The 27,457-nt window shown below is 50.4% G+C and overlaps 1 protein-coding gene across 4 annotated transcripts in view; it reads left to right on the top strand.

Moving 5' to 3' along the window:
- Nucleotides 1–18,061: 18,061 nt before the first annotated feature.
- CHRM3 (cholinergic receptor muscarinic 3) overlaps nucleotides 18,062–27,457 on the top strand; it is a 461,018-nt gene continuing 451,622 nt past the window's right edge. For 3 of the 4 annotated variants that reach the window (XR_010381798.1, XM_031460789.2, XM_031460790.2), the window contains exon 1: nucleotides 18,062–18,329. The gene's annotated coding sequence lies outside the window, so the exon portion shown is untranslated. Of the gene's footprint in view, nucleotides 18,330–18,879; nucleotides 19,345–27,457 lie in introns of those variants that run through there. The other variant, XM_064487814.1, reaches the window with a different exon arrangement.

Below are 27,457 nucleotides of genomic sequence, written 5' to 3'. Positions count from 1 at the left end.
TTACGAGGAGAAAGTAAAATAGCCTCTTTGTTCTGACTCTAGAAATGCTGGAAGGAAATTCCTGTTCATAGCAGATGATTAAACAAGCTTTATTAGGGGCCATTGCATGGAGTCCGTCCAAAATGCTGCTTTGTTGCAATAAAACGGGTCATTTTCCTATTTTTTCATTAATTTACATTTAAATTTAAAGTAGAATTAATTCGATTGATCAATAATTTGATAACTGCAAACTGGCTGCCAGAGTCTTAGAAAGACACTTTTATAACCTGGTTTCTTAGAGCAGCAAACTTCTCCACCAATTTCCCCCAAAGACAGAGGAAAAGGGAGTTAATATCTTGGGGCAAGATGTGGTCAGAGTGTCTAGCAACAAGCATGAAATGCCGCCAAAGCTGGCTCCTTCATCTTAAACCTCACAGGGATTTCCTCCTCAGTAATAAACTCAGCTTAAATCAGTTTCAGTATGATGTATACAATTATTTACTGGTTACTTTACCCCATCAAAGTGTTTAAGGAAGAATAACCATTTGGATGTTGTGTTTCAGTCTCATACCATTTGCAAGGATAAAATAGAAAGATTTCTCCTCCTCCTGACACCCCTAGTCTGTCCCTGTATGACGTACTCACACTGGGAGGTAGGTGCCCCGTGCATCATGAAGCACATCCTCTGTGCATCTGAAATCCTATCTCATGTCTAAGTGTGAAAGTCAAACGGCAACTCCATCATCCCTGCAGGAGAAACATAGGGATCAAAGGTAAAAGTTGTCTCTCAAGTGAAGTGGGAAGAGGGGGATATTATGGTCTTTATATTTTGAGGCTTTGCAATGCGTGTGTTTATCTCCCCACCGCCTCCCCGCCGGATGCGTCCAGGAACGCCTTCTGGCAGCTGGCATCTGACCGGCCACAGTATCGGGCACGGATTCTAAGTGAGCCCACAGTGTTCAACAAAAGCATCCATCGCTCTCCCTAGGTCCCTTTTTCCATCTCACAAGCTCACTTTTTCCTTTCTTCACCCTTGTCCTTTCCAAGCCCATCATTGCTCACATCAGAGCACATTTTTGTAATTTTTCCCACCCCACATTTCCCATGTGGTAGGGGCTGTTGTCACGTGAGAGGAAGGCAGAAATAGTCTTCCTCCTTCCCCTTCAGTCACTGTTTCTGGATTTTGTGGTGATGAAGTCATTACATCTCCTTGCCTAACAGTTATTACCCTGCTATACATGAATCTGGTAAGTCTGATGATAAAAATCTGCCAAGTGCTTTGGCTGTCACAGAACAGCAACCTTTCTATAATGTCTGCTGTGATTTCTATTAGTTGGAGACAATTTAGGGTATGTTTTATTGGCCCATTAATAAATGACTGAAGTGGTAAAGCTCTCTGGCTAGAAGCCTCGTTTCTTGCAAGCAAGATGTGGGTTAATGGAACAATTAAACATACTTTCATATCCCAAGTCTGTAATAATATTGGGAAAAGTAAGTGAACTATTAGAGAGGAAAGACAACTGTAAATACCCGTGTAAAAGTGAAAAGGAAATAGACGGCGGAGTTTCAAACCGTGGGCAATTTATAGGCCACCGGAACTGACGGCTTTACGCCTTCTCTTGTCCAAGGAGGCAGCTTGCTTTAGGTCATCTTTGCACCCCAGCGTTTGCAGTAACTGAGCCGACATTGCACGAAGGAGGTGCCAATGACAAACGCACACGTGACAAGATTCTCAGCGTCAGTGGCCGTTAGGGAAACGCAAATTAAAACCAGGGTGAAATATCACTACACCCCTGTTTGGCTGAAAGCAACACGAGTAACCAGAGGAGGAGCTGGAGGAACGCTCACACCCTGCGGGTGAGCCTGTCAAGTGGTGCAATCTGGTCGTTTCTTTCAAAAATTAACATGAAGTTTTTGTAGGATCAAGCTATTTAACACCTTGGTATTCACCCTAGAGAAATGAAAGTGTATGTCCAAGGAACATTCATGCAGAAATGTTCACAGAACCTTGACGTGTAGTAGTCCAAACCCAAACGTCCATTAACAGGTGACACACAGCTGTGACGCTCAGCACTTTAGAAAGCAGGAATTAGCACCTGATAGCAACTACAGCATGAACAAATCCCTGAACACCAGGCTGGATGGAAGAAATCGGTCCAGAAAGACAGTGCATAACGTACGAGTGCTTTCATATACTCTCGCAGGAAGTGAGAACTAACCTGCAGTGACAGACAGCGGGTCAGCGGTTGCCTGGGGGAGGGGTGGCAGGGCCTGAGGGACAAGGGGAGCGGGAGGGACAGGGCTCCGTCCCCAGGACTGCCCCCACCTCAGATGTCAATCCCAGGTCCCAGGCTGTCACCTGGACTCCTGACCGATGGGCTCTAAGTCCAGGTTCCCAAGACCCCGTCTTTGGGCTTGGCAATTTGCTAGAACGGCTCAGGGAGAAACTTTGTTCCACTTAGCAGTTTATTGTACAGGATGTAATACAGGTAACAGATATAAGATCCAGATGAAGAGAATCACAGGACAAAGTGTGTGGGGAAGGGGATGGACCGTCTGTGCTTGCTCTGGGCGCGCCCCTCTCCCAGCCCCGACCCAGAAGCTCTGCAAGCCTGTACCACGGGGTTCTCATGGAGGCTTCCTCGCGCAGGCATCGTCAGTGATCAGCCCCATTTCCAGGCCCCCCTTCCCCGAGAACGGGAGGGAGGGCTGCTGGAAGTTCCAAGCTGCTAATCCTGGCTCCGTGTTTCTGGTGATCAGCCCCACCCAGGAGCCCACTCTTACCCAAGTTTGCACTTTAATATGTGCATTTTTTGTCAGTCAGTTATACCTCAGTAAACCTATTAACCTTCTCATACACTTGCTTTCCTATGTATTTCTTAGCCCAGTAATATTTGGTTTCTATTCCCATCACTTTAGAGAAACAGCTTCAATAAGGTCTTCACTGAGTTGCCGTTCACACCGCTCTGCCTGCCTGCCTGCCCGTCTGTCTGTCTGTCTGTCTGTCATCTGTCTCTTGTGTCCTTATTTTACCAGGCCTTGCTGGTGCATCGATGATGGTGGTAATGCCCACTTCTGGGACTCCTTCACTCCACTGGCTGCCGTGACGCTGCGGTCTGCTAGTGGTCTCCTCGACCCAGCGTGCCACACACGAGGTCACCCACTCCCTGTCGCTAGCATGAGACCTGCTCTCAGCTTCAGAGTGGTATTTCCACATGCTTGGTGGACGTCTCCACCTTCCTCCCCAAAGAACAGTGAACACAAGTGAGACACTGAAGTCGCCACCATCACCCGAACAGGGCGCCGTGCAGGCCCAGAGCTTGGACTGTGTCTGTCCCAGGAACCCCCCCTGACAGAGCCCTCAACTGCTTCCTCATCGTCTCTTGCTTGTGTTAAGGGAACCGGCCTCCTGAGCAGCCCCTCTGCTTCTGCTCAACTCTGCGCCAAGCCCAAGCTTCACATGCTATTGGCCATTTCACAGGTCAGCCCAAACCCTCCTGTGGTGCTTTGCTAACCGGGAGCTGAAATGCAGACACAGATCTCCCAAGGTCTGGCCTTGGCTCTCATGTTAGCGAACGTCTGCGCTGACCTCCTGCCACACACACTCTGCTCTGGTGACAGCAGACGGCTTTCAGCTCTCCTCGCGCGCTGTGTCATGTACCGCGACCAGGCCACCTTCCCACCATCCTTCCTGCCCGAAGCGCTCTTTTTTCTTGCTCTGTTTTGCCGTGTGACCTCTGCTTGTCCCTTCAGATTTAGAGGAGGCTTTAACTCCTCTCGGAAGCCTTGCTTTAATCCCTTATCAACTCAGATCACATCACACTTACTCCTGTTGGGTCTAGACCCTTTCAGTGCTCCCCAGATGCCACCATTTGCTCTAGGTCATAAATGCGCTCAGCATTTGTGTGTGTGATGGCCGCACGTCACCAGAATCACCTACGTGCTTCCTCTTCCTCATGGCTAATACGTCCCAGGCACTGCGATAGTCACTTTATAATCAATTGTTCCTCTAAACAGTCCCTTGAATCAAAATCCCCATTTTTAGGGTCTAGTTTAGTAAACTGAGACTTAAAGAGATTGAGTAAATGACGTGAGCAGTTACTCACGGGGATGTACCTGACTTGAGCTTGCGTATTTAGCCATGGGGTAGACACTCTTACTCAGCACTGTGACCAGCCTTGTTCCTTCTCTTCCTCTCTCAGCAGACACTGTGCGTTCCTCTTGGAATCCCTAAGAATGGGACCTCGCACAGCTGACATTCAACATTTGTCCAGTGCATGAATCAGTTCTGACATCTATATCAGTTTCTTTCCACCGCATCATTTACTGGCTATCAAAGTGAAATTGGAAAAATAATAACTTTTAGTAGGAACAATTCTGAAAATTCATCTGCCCCAATTTGATCAAATTTTTATATCAAGAAATTAAGTGTCTGATCAATCTTATTCTCCAGTGACCCTCTTCATTCCTCAGTCTTAAAAGGAGAACAAACATGGATCTGAATATTATGAGATTATTTTTTTAATGCCAAATGAAACACATCTTGTAACTGGTAAGGACTGTGGTAGAACTCGTTTTATATACATCAGAAGACTGAGCTGGGGAGAGAATTTTGGAATGGGTACGGGGGAAAAACAAAACTGGTTGAAATGTTGGTAAAGACCTGATACCTAAGTGTCCTTAGGAACAACTTAAAGGTGCAGCAAACTAAAGGAAGGTAAGGAAAACTCGAGTCCATGTGAGAGAACGATGGGGGTGAGCTCTGGTGCCAGGAGTGGTGGCGAGCCCTGGAGGGCTGCTGCCGAGCTCGGAGGGCCCAGAGACGAGGCCCCGACTTTGTGGGTCCGTGCACCTCGTGTCATCTTCCGTCTGAAGGAAGCTTCCTTTAACGTGCTTCTCGAAAGCAGACAGACTGTCTGCAGCCGGAGGAGGTGTAGGGGGTACACCTGTCGGCAGAAGACACGGACGCGGAGGTGAAGAGTGGCCAGCTGATCAGCCGTTAAAAGTCAGGCTGCCGGTGTCAGCGAAGGTGCCACAACCTTTGAGAGACCTGGAAGATCTTTTTTGTTTTGTTTTGCTTTTTTCTCAATTAATTCGTGTTCTCATTTATTCATTTTGAGTAATTTTACTGTTTTCGTATTTCATCGTAAGCTTTTGACTAAGTTTGGGGAGTATGTAAATGTACCTACAAATGTACCTTTGTACCTACAAGAAGCCTACAGTTAAGAAGATGAAAACAGCCCTGAGTACCCGATGTCCCCATGGGCTCCTCTGCTAAGTGTTCGGTCAGGGTTGTTTAAGATGGGATAGAGGCATATATATAGCAACATAATAGGTGAACAGGTTAATCCTCGTCATAAACAGGGTGATATGGGCAGTGATGTGGATTGCATTAGAATCATGAGAAGGATGAGCAAAATCTTCTGTGTCGGAGACTGCCTTATGCTGCAAGGAGGCAGTGCCTCAACGCATGCTGTGCAGCAACCCTCGCAGAAAAGGGACAACGTGGCGGAGGTTGCTGTTATCTGATATCCATCTTCCCTTTCTTGTTTACAAAATGCAATTATATTCTAAGCTGAAGACCATGTTTCACGACCTCCTTTGCAAATGGGATTGCTAATGGTAAGTCAAAGGGCAGGTGCTGGATGGGTCTTCTTCAGCTTAAAGTGGACTAAATCAGGCTACAGATTATCCTTTGTACCTCCCCGCCTTACCACTTCCTCCTCATCCTTGCTCCCAACACAGACATCATTGCAGGAACTCCAGCAGCCACTGTAGGCCATGCAGAGATCTCGGTGAAAGCTACGGATTTTGGGGAAGAAGAAAGCTGGGGGGAGCATGCCTCCCTGATGCCTGTGATGTTACCACGCACCTAGATCTTTTCTTGATAAGTTAAATAAGTCTGTGTTACACCTAACGCTGAGGTTAATTTGAGGTTTTACTTTATACATAGCAAATTGAATCCAAAAAGCACCCTTACAGAAATAGGATAGTTCGGTCACGTAAGAGTCAAGAAATTGCCCAGACCCGCGCAGAGGGTCAGACACTGTTACTCTCGCTGACATGTGTCAGCACCACTGGTCCCCTGCACAACGGTCATTTTCCGCCTCCCCTAGACAATTATCTCTTGATTTCAGATGGCTTTGGGCCAGCTGAGTGCATAACCCCTGAATGGAACCTTCTGTTACTGACATCTGCAGCCATCAAGCCAACTCCTCTAAGGGGAACAACTGAAACTTGTAGATAATCTTTTTTAAATCAAAGATACTAAACTTCTGTCAATGCAGCCTGGATTCAGGAACCAAGATGTCAAAGAAGAGAAAAGCACACTGGTTCACTGCTTGTCCCTTAGACACACGAGTGCCTGTGAGCCCAGTAGCTGTTGTTGGCTTGCAGCCTCCCGGTTTGTCAGGTGAAACTGCAGCTGTCACCCTTACAGGGAGGGCAAGGAGAGACAGGAGGCAGAGGCAGACACTCCTCATGGGGGAGGGGCAGGCTTCATAAGCGAGGGGACTGACACACGAGGCTTGTCTTGCATGGTCACAAGATGAGATCTCTGTCGGAAAATTAACGGTTTATGCAGAGGCCTTAGTGGGTTCAGCCCAGATGCTCTCAGCAACCCCTACTCCCTGAAGACTGCACCCTCAGAACAGCTCTGGCCGTGGGACGGTGGGCGGAATGTGCATTCCAAGCACGAGGGTGAAGGTGAGGATCGGCTCACAGGTCAGTCAGCGGTCGAGTCTCCGATGACCTCCAGCAGCTGGACAGCAGGGACTAGATGGTCAGGGAGCAGAGCAGAGTTTCGGCAGTCTCTGTCGGCTGGGAAACCAAAGCTGAAGTGCAGGGCGGGCCCCAAAGTAGGGCCCCTGGGACCCACCCAGGCGTTCAGGCGGAGCCCCTGTGGGACTAAACCCTAGAAGGAGTGGCAAACTGGAACTTGGGCATCTGTCCCCAGGATTAAAACAGACTTTCCGGTCAACTCACACTAGACTCAGTTAAGGTCATCTGAGTCCACACCAGCTGCCTGCATTCTTGAGAAATTAAAGAAAATTAATTACTGATGGGCTGGATCACATTCATGGGTTGTAAGCCTCAATATGGTAGAGATACCAGTTCTGCCCCAGATTGTTCTGCGACTGAATGTGACCCCAGTCCACAATCCAGTGGGGTTTTGGTGCAAAGCGACCACTGGTTGTACACGTTTTATGGAAACGTAACAATTCAGAGTAGCCAAGACAGTTTTAACAAGAAGAGAATCGAGCCAGCAGAGCACAGTGATGAGGAAGCCAGGAGGTGCCTGCTGCCGCAGAGCACACGGTCCTGCGGGGACGTGAGAATCGGAGCGCAAAACTTCAAAAGAAAAGCTCGTGTCGTGGGGTACACCCAGCCTCGCGCAGGGAGCCTTCCCGAGAAAGCGATCTTTAAGCTGAGGCCTTGTGGATGAATGGTGGTTATGCAGGAGAACAGGAGAAGTGGGGACCTCCTGGGAGAGGGGAATGCTGGCGGGAATTCCCTAGGAAAGAGGGACAGCTTGTAAGGGGGAGTGGGGCTGGGCAGAGGGGACCGGTTGGGGGCCGGAAGGAGGGGACACAGCTGGTTGGCGCGGGCAGACACCTGCGGGCTTCACGGGGCCTGTTAAGGAATTTGTACTTTATGCTAAAGGGTACTACTTTCTGAGGGGGGAGGGCACAGCTCAGTGGTAGAGCGCGTGCTTAGCACGCCAGGAGGCCCTGGGCTCAATCTCTGGTACCTCCGTTAGATAAATACATACGTACATAAATGAACACACCGACCTACCTGGGCTCGGGCCCCAGCACCTCCGTTAAAAATAAATAAATAAATAAATAAATAAATAAATAAATAAATAAATAAACAAACAAACAAACAAACAAACAAACCTAATTACCCCCCCCAAAAAAACCCCCTAAGTTAATATTTTAGAGGATCCTCCTCTCCCAGGGAATACAGAGATAGAATTTGCATTATCAAAAGACTGCAAAATATTATTCTGTCTGCAGTGGGGAGGATCAGACACAGAAGCTGGCAGAGAAACGAGGAGGGTCTTCTCGCAAAAGCTGGGGGAGACCGGCAGCTGTTCGGAGCAGGGGAGTTGAGGCGGAGAAGCAGTGCCGCCGAGACTGGGACACGCGAGGGCTGCACGTGGTCCTCCAGTGCGGGGGGCGGCGGGGTGGCCTGGGGCCCTGGGGCGCCGCTGGAGAGGAGGGGAGGAGCCGGTGAGGGCGGGTGGGGCCTCAGCATCCCCGACGCCCCGGGGCGGCACCGGGCACGAGCGCCAAGCCAAGGAGGGGTAATGGGGGGTCACGGGAACAGGGATAGGAACCTCGGCTGCAGGTCAAACACAGCCCTGGCTCTGTCTGCACAAGGCTGCGGGTCCTTTCAGCACAGTCTCCCAGAGCGGCTGACAGCTCTGGGAGCGCCAGCCCGTGTATTCAACAACAGGTAACTAAGAATAGCGTACAGATGCCTTTTAAACACCTTTTATGATATTTCCACAAGGACATTCAATTTCAAAATCACACGTTTCTTACTTTGGCGGCTGTTATCATTATTTTGTGTTCTTGGGCACACACAAACTCCGGAGCTTGTAAGATGACGGGAGAGGAATTCATGCGTTAAACTTATACCACAGATAATCCAAAGTAAAAGAGACACGTTAAAAAAGTTAAATCCATATATTATAACAGTTGTGTAAGTGGAGTCACTGGAGTCTTAATGAAGTACACACAGTTTTATTTCACTTTGTTTCACTTAAGAACAACAGTTCCCCTCACCAGAATAACTTTATTTGTAGGCAGAAGTCACCACGATGCGGTTTTAGGGGTGACGGGACACTGAACGTGAATCCAGCTTCTGCCAGCCATTAACTTCTGCCACATTTGACAAGACATCCATGCCTGGAAAGCCTGTTTCCACCCCCACAAAATGGGTTTCATCAAGAGATCAAAATAACAGAAATGAAAGTGTCCAGTGCAGTGAGACAGCACACATAAATGTTACACACGACACTGACCGTGGTCCCGGCCATGACGTTGCCTCGGCCGCCAGGTTTAAGGCGTTCTCTCGCTTTGCAGTTGTTCTCGATCTTGATATTTCTCATGCACGTTCTGATTTTTAAACCTCGATAAACGTGTAAGTTTATGAAATTTTGGGGGACCGAATCTGAGGGCAAGGAGTGATGTGTTTAAGGGGTAAGTTGGTGAATCCCAGGCGTAGGGCTGCTGGGCCGCAGGCGGGAGAGGCCTGTCGCCCGGTGATGCGAGTTGTGCGGCAGGAAGAAGGTGTGGAAATGGAGGGGAGGGGAGAAGAGGGGTTCCGCCGGGCCACACGGCATTGGTCACCCTCAGTCTGTGGTACAGCGGCAGCCTCGGCTGTCGAGGGGGTGGCTTGGGTCCGGAACACGGAGCAGCGGGGCAGGGCCCGGGTCTGAGGGAAGCTCAGCCAGCACCAGGAGCTGGCAGAGACGGAAACCAGAGCCCACCTTCCAGCCATGCTTGGTGTCATCAGAAGAACTGCAGGCAAAACAAAAGCAAGCGAAAGGGTAAAGGAAAGGAAATGCAGGCTCCCCCCTCCCCCTGCTGGTCCCGGTCCCCTGTCTCCCTCAGTGCCTTCTTGGGCGGCTGCAGGCCTCTGCCCAGTAGTCTCCTGGTCAGCTGTCCTGGGGCAGAGGGCCAGCTGTCACCTCCGTTTTCCAACTTCTACTGGAGAAGCCGGCCGTTCGCGGGTGCTCACCAAAGGCGTTCATGACAAACAGGTAGAGGGTGCCTGGTGAGGACGAGGCTCAGTGCAGCTCCAGCCCCTCCCTGCATGAGGGCTCTTCCTTTAGGATTCATGAGTGCGTGTCATCTCTTCCTGAAGTAAACTCGCCACACCGTGGAAGCTACGGTTTGCACAAAGCCAGGGTCCGTCCCTGCCTGCAGAGTAAAGTCACAACATCTCGAGCTGGAAAGGATGTTAAAGGCCACATGGCCCTCCCACATGGCAGGAATTCCTCTGCCAGCGTTCTCGGAGAATCACCATCTGAAGGAGGGAAGCTGCCAGGGGTGTTTGGATTTGGCTCTGTCACTTACCCAGTTTCCCCAGCTCTCAAAGGGCAGTGCTATGAGTTTCCTGAAAAGGAAGTTGTGAGAATAAAGTAAAAGTTCATAGCACCGTAGCCAGCACAAAGGTGGGGTTCCAAGGTGATTGCTACTGTCATTGTTCTCTGTTGGGGCGTTTCCAGAGATGAAAATCTCACCCCGTCTGTAGGACAGACGGACGCCGTGTAAAGGTCAGGCCAGGTCTTCCTTATCATGAGTGGAGACCACGTCCCCAGAACTTCCTCAAGAACTGCTTAATCTGTTTACTCTCGCTCCCAAAGTCTAAAAGGGCCATTCATGTCCTGTAAGTCTTCCAAGCAGAGCTGTGTCCTTTAACTATTAATCGACGTGTCTTGCAACCCATGAGGCACAGCCCAGTGCCTGGCATTTAGCAAAGTTCAGTGAGTGCTTTTAAGTAAGAGAACGACAAAGGGGACATGTGAGAAACGAAAGTGAATCTCAACCATTCGACCCCTGGCCCTCTCTTTTAAAAATCTAGTGGACAGACTCACATTTTTTTTTATTTAAAAAAAATTCTTGGTGGGGGTAATTAGGTTTATTTATTTACTAATTTTAATGGAGGTACCGGGGACTGAACCCAGGACCTCATGCCTGCCAAGCACACACCCTACCACTGAGCTGCCCCCTCCCCAAAACAAACCCACGCTGAAGAATCAAAGCCGTTCTGTCCCAGAGCACCAAGGAGTCTCACTTCATGCAGTCGACCTGCTGCTTTCATTCTCTTAATACAAAGGAAGCTGTATAAGGTTTTAACAAGTTACCCCAAGTGTTTCTTAGTGAACTTTAGACCAGCTGGGGCTCCCCATTCTTGGGAGCAGGAACCGGGTGCTACTCAAGTTTGCATTCTCCACCTTGTCTTGGACCTAGTGCTTTGCAGTGATTAAACACTGAACATATTATTTTTAAAATTTGAACTAGGACTTAACGCATAGAAATACGCACATTCTATGTGTGCAGTTTGATAAATTTGTACATATGTATTTACTTTGCTAAGCACCATTCAGATCAAGAAAGAACATTATCCTCATCCACAAATTTCTTCTTCCCCCTTACTGTTAAGTACTCCCCTCCACTCAGGTAACTACCTGCACCACCGTAAGTTAGTTTACTCTGTTCTTGACTGATTTGACTGCTAATCAACTTAAAATAAATGCATGCATTTATTTCTGGGATTTCTATTATTTTCCATTGTTTTTTTTAAAAAAAACTTTTAAAAAATTCTATTTTGGGGGGGTGTAATTTTGTTTGTTTGTTTGTTTCAAATCGAGGTCCTGGAGATCGAACCCAGGACCTCGTGCATGCTAAGCATGTGCTCTACCCCTGAGCTACACCCACCCCCACCTCCATTGTTTTTTAATTCTAATTTTTTTTAACTATTTTTTTTTTTAGCTCAGTTTTAAGCTAACAGCTAAATCAAAGGGAGGGTACCAAGATCTCCCATTACCACCTGTGTGCGCACACGCATGGCTTCCCCGGAGGAACATCACTCACCAGAACGCTACATGTGCTACAACAGACAGAGCTGCATGGGCGCATCTTCGTCACCCAGAGCCCGCAGTTTACGTTACAGTTCACGCTCAGTGCTGTGTGCTCTGGGGACACATTTACACTGACGTGCAGCCATCAGTTTGGTATTAGAGTATTTCCGTTGCCCTAAGAACACTCTGGGCTCCATCTTTTCATCCCTCCCTCCCCTCCAATTACTGGCAACCAGTAATCTTTTCACAGCCCCTGTAGTTTTTCCATTTTTTATCTCATATGGTTGGAATCATATGTAGACTTTCCAGACCGGCTTCTTTCACTTAGCAATGTTCATTTAAGGTTCTTCCTCATCTTTTCATGGCTTGATAGAGCACTTACTTCATTTTAGTGCTGAATAACATTACATTGTCTGGTGTATCAGTTTATTGATCCCTTCACCGACTGAGGGATGTCTTGGTGGCTTCCGGTCTTGGCCACTGTGAATAAAGCTGCAATATACATTCAAGTGCAGTTTTTTCGTGTGGACATATGTTTCCTGCTCCTCTGGATAAATACTAAGGGGTGCGCTGGTTAGGTCATATGGGGAGAGTATATTTTGTTTTGTAAGAAACTGCCAGAATGTCTTCCAAAGGCTTGTTCTGCGGTCTTCCCAGTGATGAAGGGGAGTTCCTGAGCCCCGCGTCCTGCTGAGCACCTGGCGCTCCAGATTTGGTCCACGCTCGGGGTGAGCAGTGGGGCCTCCCGCTCGCCTTAATCTGCATTTCCCTGATGCCGCAGTGTGGAGCGTCTTTTACACGCTGCTCTGTCATCTGTGTGTGTTCTTCACTGAGGAGTCTGTTAAGGTCCGTGGCCCACTGTTTGGTAGGATTGTTCTTTTCTTACTGAGTTCTAAGAATCGTCTGTACGTTCTGAATAATGGTCCTTTATCCAACGTGTCTTTTGCGAATGTTTTCTCCCAGTCGGTGGTGGCGTCTCTTCTCAACCTTTCGGCGTTGTCTTTCACGGAGCAGAAGGTTTTAACTTTAATGAAGTCCGCCTTATCAATGATCCCGTCGGCGAATCATGAAAAATCGCGGCCACGCCCCAGGGCGCCGAGGTTTTCTGTGCTGCCTTCTTGGGGTTGGCGGTGGTGCACGGTGCGTCCGCTGCGCGGGCCGTGGCGGGGGCGGGCGGGGGGCTCCGCGCCGGGTCGCGGCGTGCGGCCCGGGGTGGCTGTGCACTGCCGTCGGAGAGGCTCTTCCACTGCCTCGCCTTTGTTCCTCTGCCGACGGGGAGTCGGCTGCCTCCCCGGCCTGCCCTGCGCTCTCTGTTTCTACCTCTGCTCCGTGCCATCGGCCCTCGTCTTCTCCGCGCACGGCGCCCACGGCGACTTGGCGACGCAGCTTTGCCGTCCGTCCGGGAGCCGGGCGATGTCGGGCCTTCAGCCTCGCCGCCTCCGTCAGCGCGTTTCGGCCGTTCTGCGTGCGCTGCCTCTTCCCGTGAACCTGAGACTGTGCATCGCTGTGTTGCCTCTTCCTTCTGCCAACACCACGATGTCCTAATTACGGTAGCTTTAAAATAATTTGGAAACCTGGCAGGAAGTCTAAAAGCCCCCAATGTTTAAATTCCTCAGTATTGTTCTAGCGCCTCTATTTCCCCGCATTTACCAAAAAAGTGTTAAGCTGCCCGTTAGTTTATACACACGTGCAGCGCACGGACTCCGCCTGGGGTCCCGCCGCAGCTGTAGACCGGAGAGACCCAGCACCCTGCAGTGCTCAATGTTTGCTGGCGGAACCTGTTCCATCTTTTTTTATTTCCAACCTTTCTATAGTCTTACATTTAAAGTGTGTTTTTGCAAACAACAGGTAGTCCAGTTCTTTTTAATCCATTCTGGAAACATTTGCTTAAAAAAAAAATTGCTCTCTAAAGGCCATTTGACATGATTAACGATACAGCAGGGTTTTACGTTTTCCGTCGTGCTGTTGTTCTTCACTTGCCCTGTTCTTTGTTTATTAACTCTTCCTCTCCTACTGTCTTTCACAGCAGTCAGGTATGGCCTACAATTCAATTCGATCTTTCCTATTACCTTCTTTTTTATGCCCATACGTATCATTCTTCCATTGGTTACACTAAGAAAGAATCGTCCTTAATCCTCTTTACCTTAAATCATTACCAAATGCAAGAATAGTGCATTGAATCTTTCCACTCCAGTGTTAACACTCCAGTGTTACTGTTTCTATATGTGTGACTTCAATAGACATGTTAAGCCCCACAAAATGTTCCCGTTATTTATGCTTTAGACAGTTAGTAGCCTTTCTGTCTTCTCATGCATTTATTTTTTCTGGAGCTGTTTATTCCTGCTTGTACTTCTGTGGTTCAGTCTGAGATCACTGTCCCTCACCTTGAAGAACAGCCCTCGATAGGCCTTGTGGTTTATGGTCAGCTGACAATGAATACTCTCAGCTTTTGCATGTCTGAGTGTATCTTTTCCCACCTTCAATTTTAGATTATTCTCATGGGCACAGAATTCTAGTTTGGCAGGTTTCTGGTCTCTTTCAGGACCTTAAACGTGTCTGTCATCTTCTGACCTCCATCATTTTCTGGGGAAGTTGGGGGTAATTCACATTGTTCCTCTCAAGGTGGTACTGTTTTTCCTCCTGGCTGTTATTAATATTTTCTTTCTATCTTTGGTTTTTCAACAACTTGAATCTCATGGACCCTGTCGAGGTTTTCTTTGCTTTGGGTTCACTGAGCTTCTTGAATTCCTGGGTTGACATCGTTCATCAGATACAGAAAGTTCTTGTGCGTTAGTTCTTGGAGTATTTCTTCTTCTTTGGCCTTGCTCTCCTTTCTGGATGTTCTCTGTTGACTTGACTTGAGACCATCGGTCCTATCTGCTATCTTCTGTTGTGTCCAAGTGCCTTTTAAATCCATCTAATTAGCTCTTGAAACAGGAGTCCAAAAAGCTCACTTAATTCTTTTTATAGAATGTAATAATCTGCTGAAATTCTCTTTTTATTCATTTATCCCATATCCAGGGTAGTTTATTTAATATGTTATTTATGGCTTTTTAAAAGTCCATGACTATTAATTCCAAAATCTAGATCATCTCTTGGTCTCTATTAAGCACATGCTTATTATTTTTTCATCAAATACTCTTCTCTTCTTCTTTGGGTGTCTGGTGAGTTTTATTGCAGGCTGCATTTATACAAGTTCAGGCTTGGGTTTGCTCTCCTGAATGTCGAGCTGTGCTGCAGCAGGTTGTTAAATCATTGCTGGGCGGTCTTCCTTGTGGCTAGTTTTAGCTTCATCAGGGAAAATCTATTTTGGTTTTATTTGTCCTCCTAGGACATTATTCATGCACCTAGAAAGTCTCCTTCCAGAGGGAAGGGGGTCTTAACCAAATGTCTCAGGTGTTCTCCAAAGTCCACTCTGGCTAGGTTCCAACTTAAATATCTCCCCAGAATGGTGTGATTTTCAGGATCTGTAACCAGGCTTCCACTTCTCACCACTGTCCTCTGTCAGGCCTCCAGAATCGTGCCCCTGGGACCACACAGCGTAGGCATTCAGCCGGGGAGCCCAGGGAATGTCCACGGAGACTTGTGGGGCTTCCTCTCTCTGCCAGCTGGGTCCCCCCACCTCCTCCCAAACAGTTGCCTTTGCAGCTCCGAGCTCTCGAGCTGTATGCCCTCTGCCAGGTGAGACTCCCTGCCTGGCCTCGGCCTCCCCGTACTTCTGCTGGAAGAGCAGCCCCCAGAAACACATCTGTGCGAGTGGTGCATGGGCTCCTCACACGCCTGCTCCGACTCAAACACGGAAGCCCGTGTGGGCTGTGGTTAGTGCAGCGTCACCTATCTTGTCCAGGTTTTGTGGTTACTTTATGGTAGAAGGACAAGAATGCTATCAGCTCTGTCTTGCCATAGCCAACATCTTGTCGAGTAATCGAATACATGAGTAAGTCCAATGCTTATCCTATTTTTAAAAAAACAAACCTAAAATGCAGGATTTCAAAATTAGTTCTAGTTTATCTCCTTTGTTTTAGGTCAACATCCAAAGTAAAGTACGCGTTGGGTCCTGATTTTGGCAGCTTGTGAATTAGCTCTGCTCCTCGTTTGGTTCACCCTCAAATCCAGTAAGTACCCCTTTGATCTGTTTCTATCAGGTATGATTTGCCGCCTCTGCTGAGCAGTAGGGCAGGAAAGCTCAGTCACACACCTCACTCTGATCTAGCAAGAGCCTACTTACTAGGGCGTTTGGGGCAATCTGTCCAAGCTGTTAGTTTTTCATTTACTCAGTATTAACACAAGTTTACATTAACCTTGTTCATAAAGATAACAGGGAGGTTGGCTGGAATCAGAAAGTGCCACATGTGTGAGTTTAATGGCTACTTGCAGAGAGAAATGAAGTGAGCCTAGTAAGACGCGTCTTCCACACTGTCGTTGCCCGTTCTTTTCCACCTCCTGCCAGAGAACTCATTCATGACCTGCAGAACACTGCCAGGGATCCACCTCAAACTTAATCACTGTGCAGACAGCAGAATCCACTTTAAAAAGTTGACTATATCCATATGCCCATTTTTCTGGCCCCTAGTCTGCTGTTTATGGATTTACCAAGTATTATCAAAGGCACTCCCGTTCCCACAGGCAAATAGCAATTTTATATAATGGGAAAGACACATTAAATTTGAATTCATAATCCTCTTACTAGCTACATAATGGGTAGTTTACATAGTCCTTTAAGTTTCTATCTTCTCCTTTATTAAATGGGCATAAATTATTTGAAAGTTTCTTTGGAGATTAGGGAAATATGTGAAGGCAAATATTATGTTTCCATCTGAGAGTTATCCAAACAAGGTGGCTGCTATACTAACATCAGTCTCATGCCAGTATTTGGCATGTAATTCACCTGAGCTTGCATGTTTGATTTAATTTATGTAGCCACATGTTTTCTCACTATCCTTTTTTCTTGTTATGATATTAATCCTCCCTGAGCAAGGTCTAGTCCCTTCTCTCCTAAAGACTGTTCTACCTAGAAGAGAACACGTAGACTCAGAAAGGAATCTGTAGATGCAAATTTCTGTCTTAAAATTATCTATTTTCTCCGAGAAGAGGTTTGTCTTCCCTTGTGTGTTCTCTTGCTCCAAATAGAATTAACAAAGTCATTTCCCCCCTTTTACTGTTGTTAAAAGTTTCATTTCCTATTGTGCTTTTTTTTCTTCTTTCTTTCCTTTTTCCTCTGTTCCTCCTGTTGATTGTCCTTCCCTGGGATTCTCCCATAATTTTTCTTTACTTACTCCTGAAAGTACCTTCGTCCTGAGGCTGGGCAGCCTCCCTGGCCTCTTTGCAGCGTTGCGATCTTTCCGCTGACAGTAGCATAGTGAGAAATGTACCCCCGCCTCCTTTCTTCCTTCCTTCTTTCCTTCCCTCCCTCCCCCCCTTCTCTCTTTTTGGCTTCTGAATCCTCTTGAAATTCAAAAGCTTGCACAGCAAGATCATATCTGTTTTCTGATTAAAAAACAAACACCTGTGTGTGTGTGTGTGTGTGTTTGCGTGTGTGCGCGCACACCTGTGTCTTTTTTGTGCAAGCTTGTCTCAGTTACTCCTAAGGTGTAAACTTCCAGAGAAGGAAAAGCCAAGAAGTCCTGCATTGGTACACTGCCCTGTATGAACTAACGCTCACTAAATGTCAAAAAATAAATGCGTCAGGCTGCTCTCTGGGGAAAGGTTCTCCACGGGATCGTATGTTGTAACGGAGCTGATAGGTTCCTTCATCACGAAGTTGTGCCACAGAATCCACTTCCTTCCCATCCTTCCAAGCACTTAAAGCAAAACAATTTAGAAGAGAGCCCCACGAGACTGGCCAACAAGATCTGTCCTTGGAGCACCGGGGGGCCCAATCTGGGGACACGCGTGGCCGGCCGGGTGGGTGGGCCTCCCGCGTTCGCAGAGCCCCCCCCCCCCCCCCCCCGGGAGCAGGACGCCGGCTGCCCCCGCCCCCGCCCCCGGGCGCGGCGGGAGCGGGGCGGGCGCGCGGGCCTCGAGCGCCGCGGGCGGGCGCTTGGGCATGCTCAGAAGCCCGGCAGGTTTGGGTCGCACCCAGGCCGCGTGTGCATCACACCAGCGCTCGCAGCCCGGGAGGAGGAGGAGGAGCGGAGGAGGAAGCGGAGGAGAGCGGCCAGCAGTAGCCACGACCGCCACCACCAGGCAGCGGGAGAGTTCGTGAGCCGGGAAGGACCCTCCTCCCCCCCGGCGCGCCTCGTGTCTGCTTTGGAGAAAAGAGATACAGGAGAAAGGAGGAGACGCAAAGAAGGGGCACCCACATTGAGGGGAGAGACAGAGCCAAACCGGACGCAAACGGAAAGGGCTACAGCGTGCGGGGCGCCCGAGGCGCGGGGGCGGCGGCGCGGCGCGGGGAGCGCGGGCGCTCGGGCAGGTGCTGCGGCCGCTGCCCGGAGGCGGCATGTGACGCGCGGCCGCAGCAGCTGCCCGCGGGCGGAGCGCTCTCGGACCCGGGGGCGCACACCGCGGGGCGCGTCGGAGCCTCCCGGATCCCCAGGCTCCTCGTCCGTTCGCCGGGGCGGCAGCAGCTCTTCTGGAAAGACTGGCGGCGATGAACCCAAGGGCGGCTCCGGGCACGGGCGCGCGGTCCTAGGACGCTGGCTGCCTGACCGCCCAGCGGGAGGCGACTCGCGGACGGTGGACCCGGCGCCCCCCGGCACCGGGGAGGCGCGGCCGGCCGGCGAGGGACGGCCACCTGGAGCGCAGCGACCAGGTAAGGACGGCGCCCGCCACCCCGGCGCTGCGCAGGGCGGGCGGCGGTAGCGGCTGACCTGGTTTCTTGCCTTATCGCCTAGCAGGAGGAGGAAAAAGTTTTCAGCGCGGGGAGGAAATGTCCTTGCTTTGGGGAGTTTAGAAGAGGGTACGGGTGGGGGAGGAGGGAGTTGTTCTGTCGATTTGGGGGGCCAGTGGGGGCTCGAACCTGGAGGGAGGGCGGTCTGGGGCGGAGTCGGAGTTCTGGGACCAAGGGTGGGGATGCAGGGGTGACACCATGTGCGAGGAAACCTACGGGGGTGAGACCGGCGGTGGGTGGCCCGGAGGGAACCTGGGACGGCCCCACCCGGCTGTCCTTCGCTTGGGTTCTCTCTCCCCAGAATGCGGGATCCGAGGCTCCGAGTGTCCGGCTCGGTGTGTGCGCACGTGTGTGCTGTGGGCTCCCCCTCCCCCCGTTTGGTTTCCTGACGCCTTTAACAAGGCGAAGTAGACCGCCCCCCTCGCGGCGGGGCCGCTGGCTGGGGCCGCATTTCAGTGGGCAGAGAGGCGAACTGGGCACTTGGTGTGACACCTGGGCGGAGGTGCTTAGCCTGCGTGCGCGTCTTTCCTGACCGGGGAGAGTCTACACTGGCCGAGCGGCGGCCGCGGAGCGGCCCGGGATCCCCTCTCCGGAACCCTCCCTCGGCACAGCCTCCTGGCAGCTGTGTTAATGTTTGCGTGATTGTCGCGAGGCGGGTAGGGGGCAGGGCAGGGTCGACCGGAGCGGCAGGATTCACCTGTGTACTTCGCACCGTGCGTGTTGGAATTGGGATCCTGTTCGGCGTGTGTGCGACTCTCCTAGTACGCAGGTTGGAAGTGGCGGAGGAAGCAGGGGTTTGGGAATCGCGTCCATATGGAAAGATTTGGAAATGCAAACATTCATTTGTCAGCAAGCGCTCTTGGAAGCTATGCGATGGCTCGAAGGATACCTCCCGCTGTCCGCGTTTGCGATGTAAACCGGTGGCTCTCCTGAGGAGGTAAATGCGTGCATCTGAGCTTAATGTTGTTAAGGACACTGGTTACTTCACTGTGTGCTTCGCACAGACCTCTCATTTCTCTCTTGGCCTCTGAATTCCAGCAAGACAGATAGCCTGATCCTTCCTCTGGGGTCTTTCCGGGTTCCGACTTGGAAAATAATCCGTGTGAAAAGTGTGTCTGTCCGTTACGCAGTCCTCGGTAACCCTCTGTTGTGAGGTCGATCGTTACAGGGCATGAAGCGTTCACCACTGTTTCCTGTACGTGGAAACAGTGCTCCTGTATGTGCCTCAGAGCGCACGCTTCGGAAGGGGGGGCGCTGACCCTGGAGCAAATGCACGCATATGGACAGGATTGTGGCGGTAGCTCGTTAATTAAAAAAGAAAAAGAAAACCGAGGGGTTTCTGCTCCAAGTGTGGTGGGGTGGGTATGGCGCTGGGTGCACCCTCTCGCCGTGGGAGCTGGCGTTGCAGAGACACGGAACATGCCTGCCTCTCCAGCGTGTGCTCCACATGCCACACGCCTGTCCCTGGAATAACGTAGCTTTGGATTTTGTTTACATGATGTGTTGCAATTAGCTTAATACGTAATTAGCTGTTGTCGAGCTAGAAAGCGCATTCATTTTGAAATGGGTTTCCATATGGAAATATAACTTGAGCTTAGATTACTAATTTAAAATGACTTACATTGCAGGTCCGATTTAGTTTCTGGGCGGGGGGGGGGCTGCTGTAAGATTGAATTTAACATGAAAATAGCAGTTCTGAAATGCTGATTTTTAAACAACTAATATTCATTCCAATGGACCTGATATTTAGAAAAGAAAAATGGAATTAAAAATAGATTTTGAAGCAATTCCGTGATAATTATAGATCTTTTGCAAGGAAATGATGAGAAAAGTGTAACTGGGGAAAAAGGAAAGCATGGTTATGGAACTGGTTAAGACTTAGACAGTGATTGAGAGTGTTATAATAATGAGGAGGTCTGCATTAACCCTCACTTAAAGTTGTTTAAGAAACTTTCCTTTAAAGTTGAAGGAAATGTTTGAATATATATCACCTTATTTTTCTTCCTGAGACAAAAGGTAAGAAAAGTAACTTCAAAAACATGATTTATTTCTGAAGATTCTCCGGGCATACGTAAAAGGGCTTAGCAGGCACCTTTCATTTTCTCTTCCTTATAAAGACAACTGGTGGGTTTTCTTACACAAAGAGGTTTTTGTTTGTTATTTTAAGCTGCAGTGTGTAAAAATATGAATTTCTTTTAATGATATTTTAGCTTTTAATTGCAGACAACCTGTTGAACAGGAACCCAGGGGGAAAAATGATGACATTTACAGAACTCAGATTTCCTGAATCCATAGCAGGAAACGGATTAGACAGAAAATTAAAGGATATGATTAAAAGCAGAGATGTCTTGTGTATTTGAAAACTCTAAAGGAATCACTTGGTTCAGGTTTTTACCTAAAATTTCCTCCGTCATTTCCTGAGCCGACAAGTGCTCTAGCCTCATAAAGCTGCTGGCGCTGGCACCGTGAGCTGTTTACCCCTACATGGCCTGCACGCCGTCGGTGCGGCTGGGACGGGGCTGGCCTGGTGTGCCGGGCAGGGAGGCTTGTGCTGAGAGCAGCCGTGCGTGGGCACCTCAGCTGGGAGGCGAGTGGACTGTGAGTCTGGGAAGCCTGAGCTGGTGGCTGTGCAGAGAGAGGCGTCCGCGGCACTTCTGGAACCTAATTCTGTATCATAGTGTGTTACCACCAACACCATTAGCCCCACGTTGTGGCTCTGAGGGATCAGTGACTGGAAATGGCTGCTTTCAGACAGCAGGCTGGTGAATTTACAATGCGTTTGTCTTACAGGAGAGTATCAAACAGGCGTGTGTGGCTCAGTCAAGAAATAATCGGATCCCTCCGCTCCGGGGGTTGTTAAGTGAACCAGGGTGATGAAAGGTGTCTCAGGCCTCATCCCCGGGGGCCGGGCTTCCCGGGGCCCTGGCGGGAGAGCCCCCGCCAGCTTTTCCGCCCGTCAGTCTCTCGGTCCAGGGGAATCCCTGCCCTAGTTAGTAGCCTGTGGGGTCGAGTTTGAGCCATAATGCGAGGTTGTCATTGGAGGGGGATATGAAGAGACTTGTTGATGAATCCGACAGGCGGCGAAGCTGGTCAGATTAGAAGCGAGCGTCCATTTCTCGACGCTGACAGCTGTCAGGTTCAGAGGCCCTTTGACGCCCGCTCAGGAGGCGCCGTGACGTGGGAAGCCGCCCCCTGCGGGTGTGAAGCCCGCACCCCACCCGGAGGGCTCGGCCCCGCGGCTCCAGCCCTGAAAGCAGCGTCCGTGCGCGTCGGCACTGCCTCCCAACAAGGTTTGCTGCAGCGAAGCTGCTGAAAACCTGGAATCCCAGTGGAATCCCAGTGGGCCTGCTGGGAAGACCCTCCCGCCCCAGCACTGCCCGCCCGGTGGTCTTGGGGACTGAGAGGCGTGATGCGCCTCGAGCCATCTCGCAAGCGCCGGAAAGGGCCGCGCACGGCGCGGACACCCACCGTCCTTCTTGTTCTGGCGCCGAGCCCTGGAGCCAGCGGGCAGGTGTCCCTCTGGCCCAGGACTTGGCTGCTGTGTGCTCCTCCTCGTCCAGAAGGTCTGGCGGCGGGCAGGTTCCCCAGCGGCTCGCCCACCCAGCAAGGGCCAGGCCCTGCGGTCACCTGCACCCCCGCGACGCCGTCTGCGAAGGCAGGGCTGCAGCTCCCGCGGGGCCACAGGCCCGGAGCGGTGCGGCCCGCAGCAGACCCACAGGAGGAGGACTGGAGCCCCTGCCCTCCTCTTCCGGACGGCTGTGCCAGCCCAGGGACGCCATGGCCCGCCAGCCTCAGCTTCTGGAAGTCTTGTCCTGGTTGCCATTTCATAGGACTAAACTTCCCTCCCGTTTTCAGTTTGCATCTGCGGGACTAATGTGTTGCCTGGAAAGACCTTAGCGTGACCTGGACAGTAAGGCTCACCCTTTTCAAGGACTTCCGCCCAGAAGCCAGAGGCCATTCCTGCCTCTGCTGGTCTCCGATGCAGCCCCGAAGGGGACAGAGCCTGGGGCCGGAGAAGGAGTCGCCCTTCCGACCCTGTGTCATCTTGTGCGGCCAGACCCAGTCGACAAATATCCTTGTGTGTCATTGTTGGCAGGATCAAATCTCCCTTCTCCGCACTCCTCCCGGCCGCTGTAATTTGAGTTGTTGACTCTCCACTATGGAATTAATCCTTCATTAGGTCATTTGTTCTAGCCTGGCCCAGCTTACTTCCTGTCCCCAGTGTTCCCTTGAAATCCGGCCCAGCAGCTGAGCCAGGACGTAGTCTACCTGCAGTCACCTCTCCTGCAGGAAGTGGCGCTTGTCTGGGCATCCTGGGTCAGGCACGGTGCCCTTCCACCACTGTGTTCAGATCGAGCTCCGGTGAGGGGGAACCACGGTGAGCTACCACCTCTGGTTCAGAGAGGAGGGGCCGCAGATATCTGCTGCCGAGACTGGGCGTTCATGGTGATGCCATGCTGGATGTGCCTCTGCTGAAGCCGCCCGATTTCTCACAGGTGGCTATGGCCAAACGCAGACACCCTGTCAGTAAGCTCCGGGAAAGCCGTCTGCTGACAGCCTTTGTCGGCATGTGTGGGAGTGGATCACCTGGTTAGAGTCGCCTGTGGGGCCCAGTCTGGAGAAAAGCCCAGTTACTGCTGATCCAGGTGCCACTTCTTGCCCGCAGCCACTGCAGTTCCACCCGAGGGCTCTCACCTCCGCAGCCCCCACGCCAGTGGTGTCCTGTGGACTCCAGGCGTCTATGCAAGTTCCAGGTGGGAGAGGCCCTGTGTGTGTGTCTGTATCTGTTACCTCTGTGCCTCGCCCTCTGTCGTTCAGGCCACATGACCCTCCTCTGAATTCCGGTTGTCCTCGCTGTCTTTAATATTAAAGTTGACGGTCAAGGGTAACCCAAGGAGTATGTACGATTGTCTGAAGATGTTAACTTCCTGCGCGCACGTGATAGTGCGTTTTCATAAATACGTGCCAGAGTAGGATGCGTCTGTCTGTCTCCTCTGCCTTCAGACAGATGTCCTCCTCCATCTGTCTGTCCATCTCTGCCTTCAGCTGGACACAGGAGCACACGCCCCTCCCAGTCCTTGTTGCCTAACGTGCCAGGCACGGTGGGCTTTTTTTGGATACTCGGGGGGTGTGTCCGGGGCTCTGCCTCCCAGGGGCCTGTGATCAACAGGAGATGAGTGCAGCTAGGAAGCCTCACACGGAAGGTGCTGTCTTCACGTCTGGGACTTAAAACAGCCGTAGTGTGTCGTCTCATAATTCCGGAGATCGGAAGTCTGAAATGAAGGTGCTGGCAGGCCGCACCCACTCGGGAGAACCTAGGGGAGGACCCTGGCTTGGCCCCAGCTGCTGGAGGCTGCCTGCACCCCCGACCCGTGACTGCCTCTGGTCTCCGCCCCGCGGTCAGGGCGCCGCCTCCTCTGTGTGTCCCTCTTCCACAGGTATGTGGGATCGCGTCCCTGGCTCACCTAGGAAATCCCGGAGTCTTAGCTTTCCCGTCCCTTTTACCAAATCAGGTAATTTGCACAGGTTGGGGGGGGGGGTGAGGACCTGGACGTGTGTTTGAGGGATGTGGCGTCTTCAGCCACAGCAGAAGACATCAGTGAGCAGCCGTCTACTCTGGGACGCCCCGTCGCTGGTCATCAGGCTGAGTGGTCTGGATGATTTGAGAACATAACGCTCGCAGCCCAGCCCGCCCGTCTGAGGGCAGGGCGAGGCTGCCCTCCTCCTCCCTGTGCGCCTTGGCCTCCCCTCCCCCGAGGAGTGTGACGAGAGTACTTCCACGCTTTCTTACGCAAGAGAGGCTGTGAAGCTCCACAGTTTAAAGTTACATCTGCCTCGTCTCTCATCCCTTCTCAGGGTTCACATTCATCGTTATTTTTTTTTCTAAAGTATAGTCAGTTACAATGTGTCAATTTCTGTGTACAGCACACTGTCCCATCATGCATATACATACATGTATTCGTTTCTATATTCTTTTTCATTGAAGGCTATTACAAGATATTGAATATAGTTCCCTGTGCTGTACAGAAGAAATTTGTTTTTTAATCTATTTTTATATATAGTGGTTAACCTTGCAAATCTCAGACTCCCAAATTTTTCTTTCCCACCCCTTTCCCCCGTAACCATAAGATTGTTTACTATGTCTGTGAGTCCGTGTCTGCTTTGTGGATGAGCTCATGAGTGTCCTCTTTTTCCTTTTTCTTTCTTTTTTTTTAGACTCCACATATGAGTGGTATCGTGTGGTATTGTATGTTCATTCTTAGCTTTTTCACTACAGCATCCGTGTGTGTCTAACTGAACTGACATCTGACTCCTGCCCTTTGCAATCTCTGGCTTCCATGGTCACCAGGGTCACGGAAACCATTCCGCCAAAAACCACCCGTCACCTCCCAGTCAAGGAGCGAGCGCCCTGGTGGGCACCCCCGCTAGTCTCCCAGCAGCACCTTTAACCTCCCTGAGCTTTCGGAGCGTTCTGCCTCCCAGGTTCTCCTGTGCCCGCTTCCTCCTCCTCCTGCCCCATCTCCTGAGCAGCCGGAGGCTCTCGGAGCCTTTCTTCTCTGTTGGCCCCCATGCCTCATCCTGCTGCCCCAGGAGTCCTATTTCTGTGCAGAAGAGACCATCCCATGGCTCAGAATTTCTGAGTAATCTTGATGGAATCTCTCCCGTGGCTTCCCGCATTTAGGAAGAGGCCAAATCGCAGTCATGCAGCCGAGTGGTAGCTCAGCCTCTTGACTTTCTTCCCTTTCCCACTACCAGCGCCTGAATCCGTGGCTTTTCCAGCTGGAGTGTGTGTTCAGACCATGTAGGGAGCTTGTTAAAAGGCGGCCCCTGGTTGAGGAGGGCTGGAGCGGGGGCCTGAGGTCCTGCGTTTCTGACAGCCCCCGTGATGCTGGTGCAGCCGTACCTTCGTGCGTCTCTCGGCGTCTCCGGGCCTCCCCGACGGTTTCCCTGACTGCACTCTCGTCTGCTGATCTGCTTTGTAGATTACTTTGATTGAAGACCAGGTCTGATCACTTTTTCTGCTCTCCTCCAAAAAGCGTCCATGAGACCCCTGCCTGTTACCTAATGAAGGACAGAATCTCTCGCATCAGCAAGGAGCTGGCATTCTGCGTGTCCCACGACTTGGATTTACATTCAATTCAGTCTCAAGTCTCAGGGTCACCTTCAACTTTGCCCCCGGTACTGGCTGTTCCCTACACCCCTGCCCATTTTCCTGACCTCCTCCAGCCTTGTGCTCTTGGCATTCCCTTTCCGCCTCCTCCTCCTGGGTCCAGAGTTCCGCAGTCTGTCAAGGACTGCTTGACACGACTCTTCTCACTGTGACTTCGCCCTTTAGTACTTTCCAGATTCACAGCTTTATCCCTGAGCACGTCCACTCGTGTGTGTGTGTGTGTGTGTGTGTGTGTGTGTGTGTGTGTGTAGAAGTTATTTCAGAAGTCACTGGAGTGTGAAATTCTTCAATTATGAGGCCATGGTTCATCTGTCTTTGGCCTAAAAGACCAACTATGGTGTCGTCCCCACAATCGCTTGATATACACATCGACATGTAAAACGTGAATATGGGGGCTTTGCTGTTTTTCTCATCATAAGAGCAATAGGGATTACACAAAATTCAAGTGTTAAAGAAGCATATTATGTCAAAATGTGAAGTCCTTCATGACCCAGGGCCCCCAAAGGTAACCGTGCTCAACAGTTGGGTGCGTGATCTCTAATATTTTCTGTGCACATATTAACATTCACTTTCTACAAAACTGGGATAATAATAGAGTTGTATGACCCGACTTTAAATGTAAGTCCACTTTTCTATGTTTTAAATCTACAGCGTGTTCTAAAAGATTGACTGGTTTCACTGCATAAGAATCAATCCACTCAAAGGCGCCCAGCAATACAGAAATTTGTTTGCTTTGAGTTCCTGGTCAGTTAAGCATGCCTGTGTTCAGCACTTTGCCTGCCCCTAGGGCTGCCCTGGACACCTTGGATCCGTAGGGACAGCACACAGATCCTGCCGCAGAAGACACCGCTGTGCTCGCGCCTGCGCGCCGGTGCTGGCCGAGGGGCTCGTGGAGGCTAGTGGTCACTCATTTTTGACACCATGTTAAAAATCATTGCATCTGATGGCATACACTCTCAGGTAGTGAAATTTTATATTAAAATATAAGCTTTTGCGTTATTTGGACGCATAAAGAGCAGGTCACTCATTGTGAATTCTGAGTGTAGACATTTTTATCTAAGAAACACACATGCACATATATACGTATATTCATTTTTGTTTCGTGAATGAATACGAGCTTGGAATAAAAACAGAAAATCTTTAACAAAGACTTAACAGAATCTTTTTGTCTATTTCATAAAACTACAATTTAGGAAGAAGTGCAAAGAAAAAAAATCATATGATCTGTGTTTTAGAATCTCAGTAAGTGGAGATACAGTATAACTCATTTATTGAAAAGAAAATTCCTTTAGAAGTTGAAATCACTATTCTCCAAAGAATTTTGGAGAGATAAATCTTAACAGTGACCAGTGTTTGTTATTGCTACCATATTTGTTATTAAAAAAAAAAAATCAGCCTGTGGTAGAATCTGGAAGCTCATTTCCCTGGGTGGTGGGAGGGCAGGTGTGTGTTCAGGGACCTAGAATTGCCAGCAAGCCTGGTTACGTCTTATGAAGAAACACCTGAAGCTAGAACACTGGATGGCAAGGGCAAACGCTCTGGAGCTCTGTGAGGTTTCTGCAGGCGCAGTTAGTGAAGCTACACACAGAACATATCTGCATCTTACTGAGTGGCTCACCCGAGGTCACAAAGTTAACAGGCCCGAGTCTTTCGGCCTACCTGTCCCTGCCCTTTCGTGTGAGGGGCCTTCCCACCCTCTCCTCCCTGGCCTCCTCTCTCGGTGACGTCAGTGCACCTGGGGCTTCGAGGGTCGGCAGGCAAGCTTCCCTGGTCTGCAGCTCTGCCCTGGCGTCTGAGACTCCACGCTGGCCCTGTCAGACGATCCCACAGGGGGTGTCAGTCAGCCACCGCTCATGCACCGTCTGGGCTCCGGACCCCG

This window comes from Camelus dromedarius, chromosome 8, assembly GCF_036321535.1.
Source record: "Camelus dromedarius isolate mCamDro1 chromosome 8, mCamDro1.pat, whole genome shotgun sequence".
Lineage (NCBI taxonomy): Eukaryota > Metazoa > Chordata > Mammalia > Artiodactyla > Camelidae > Camelus > Camelus dromedarius.
Note: the sequence above shows the minus strand (reverse complement) of the source record. Positions and strands in the feature narration are given on the sequence as shown.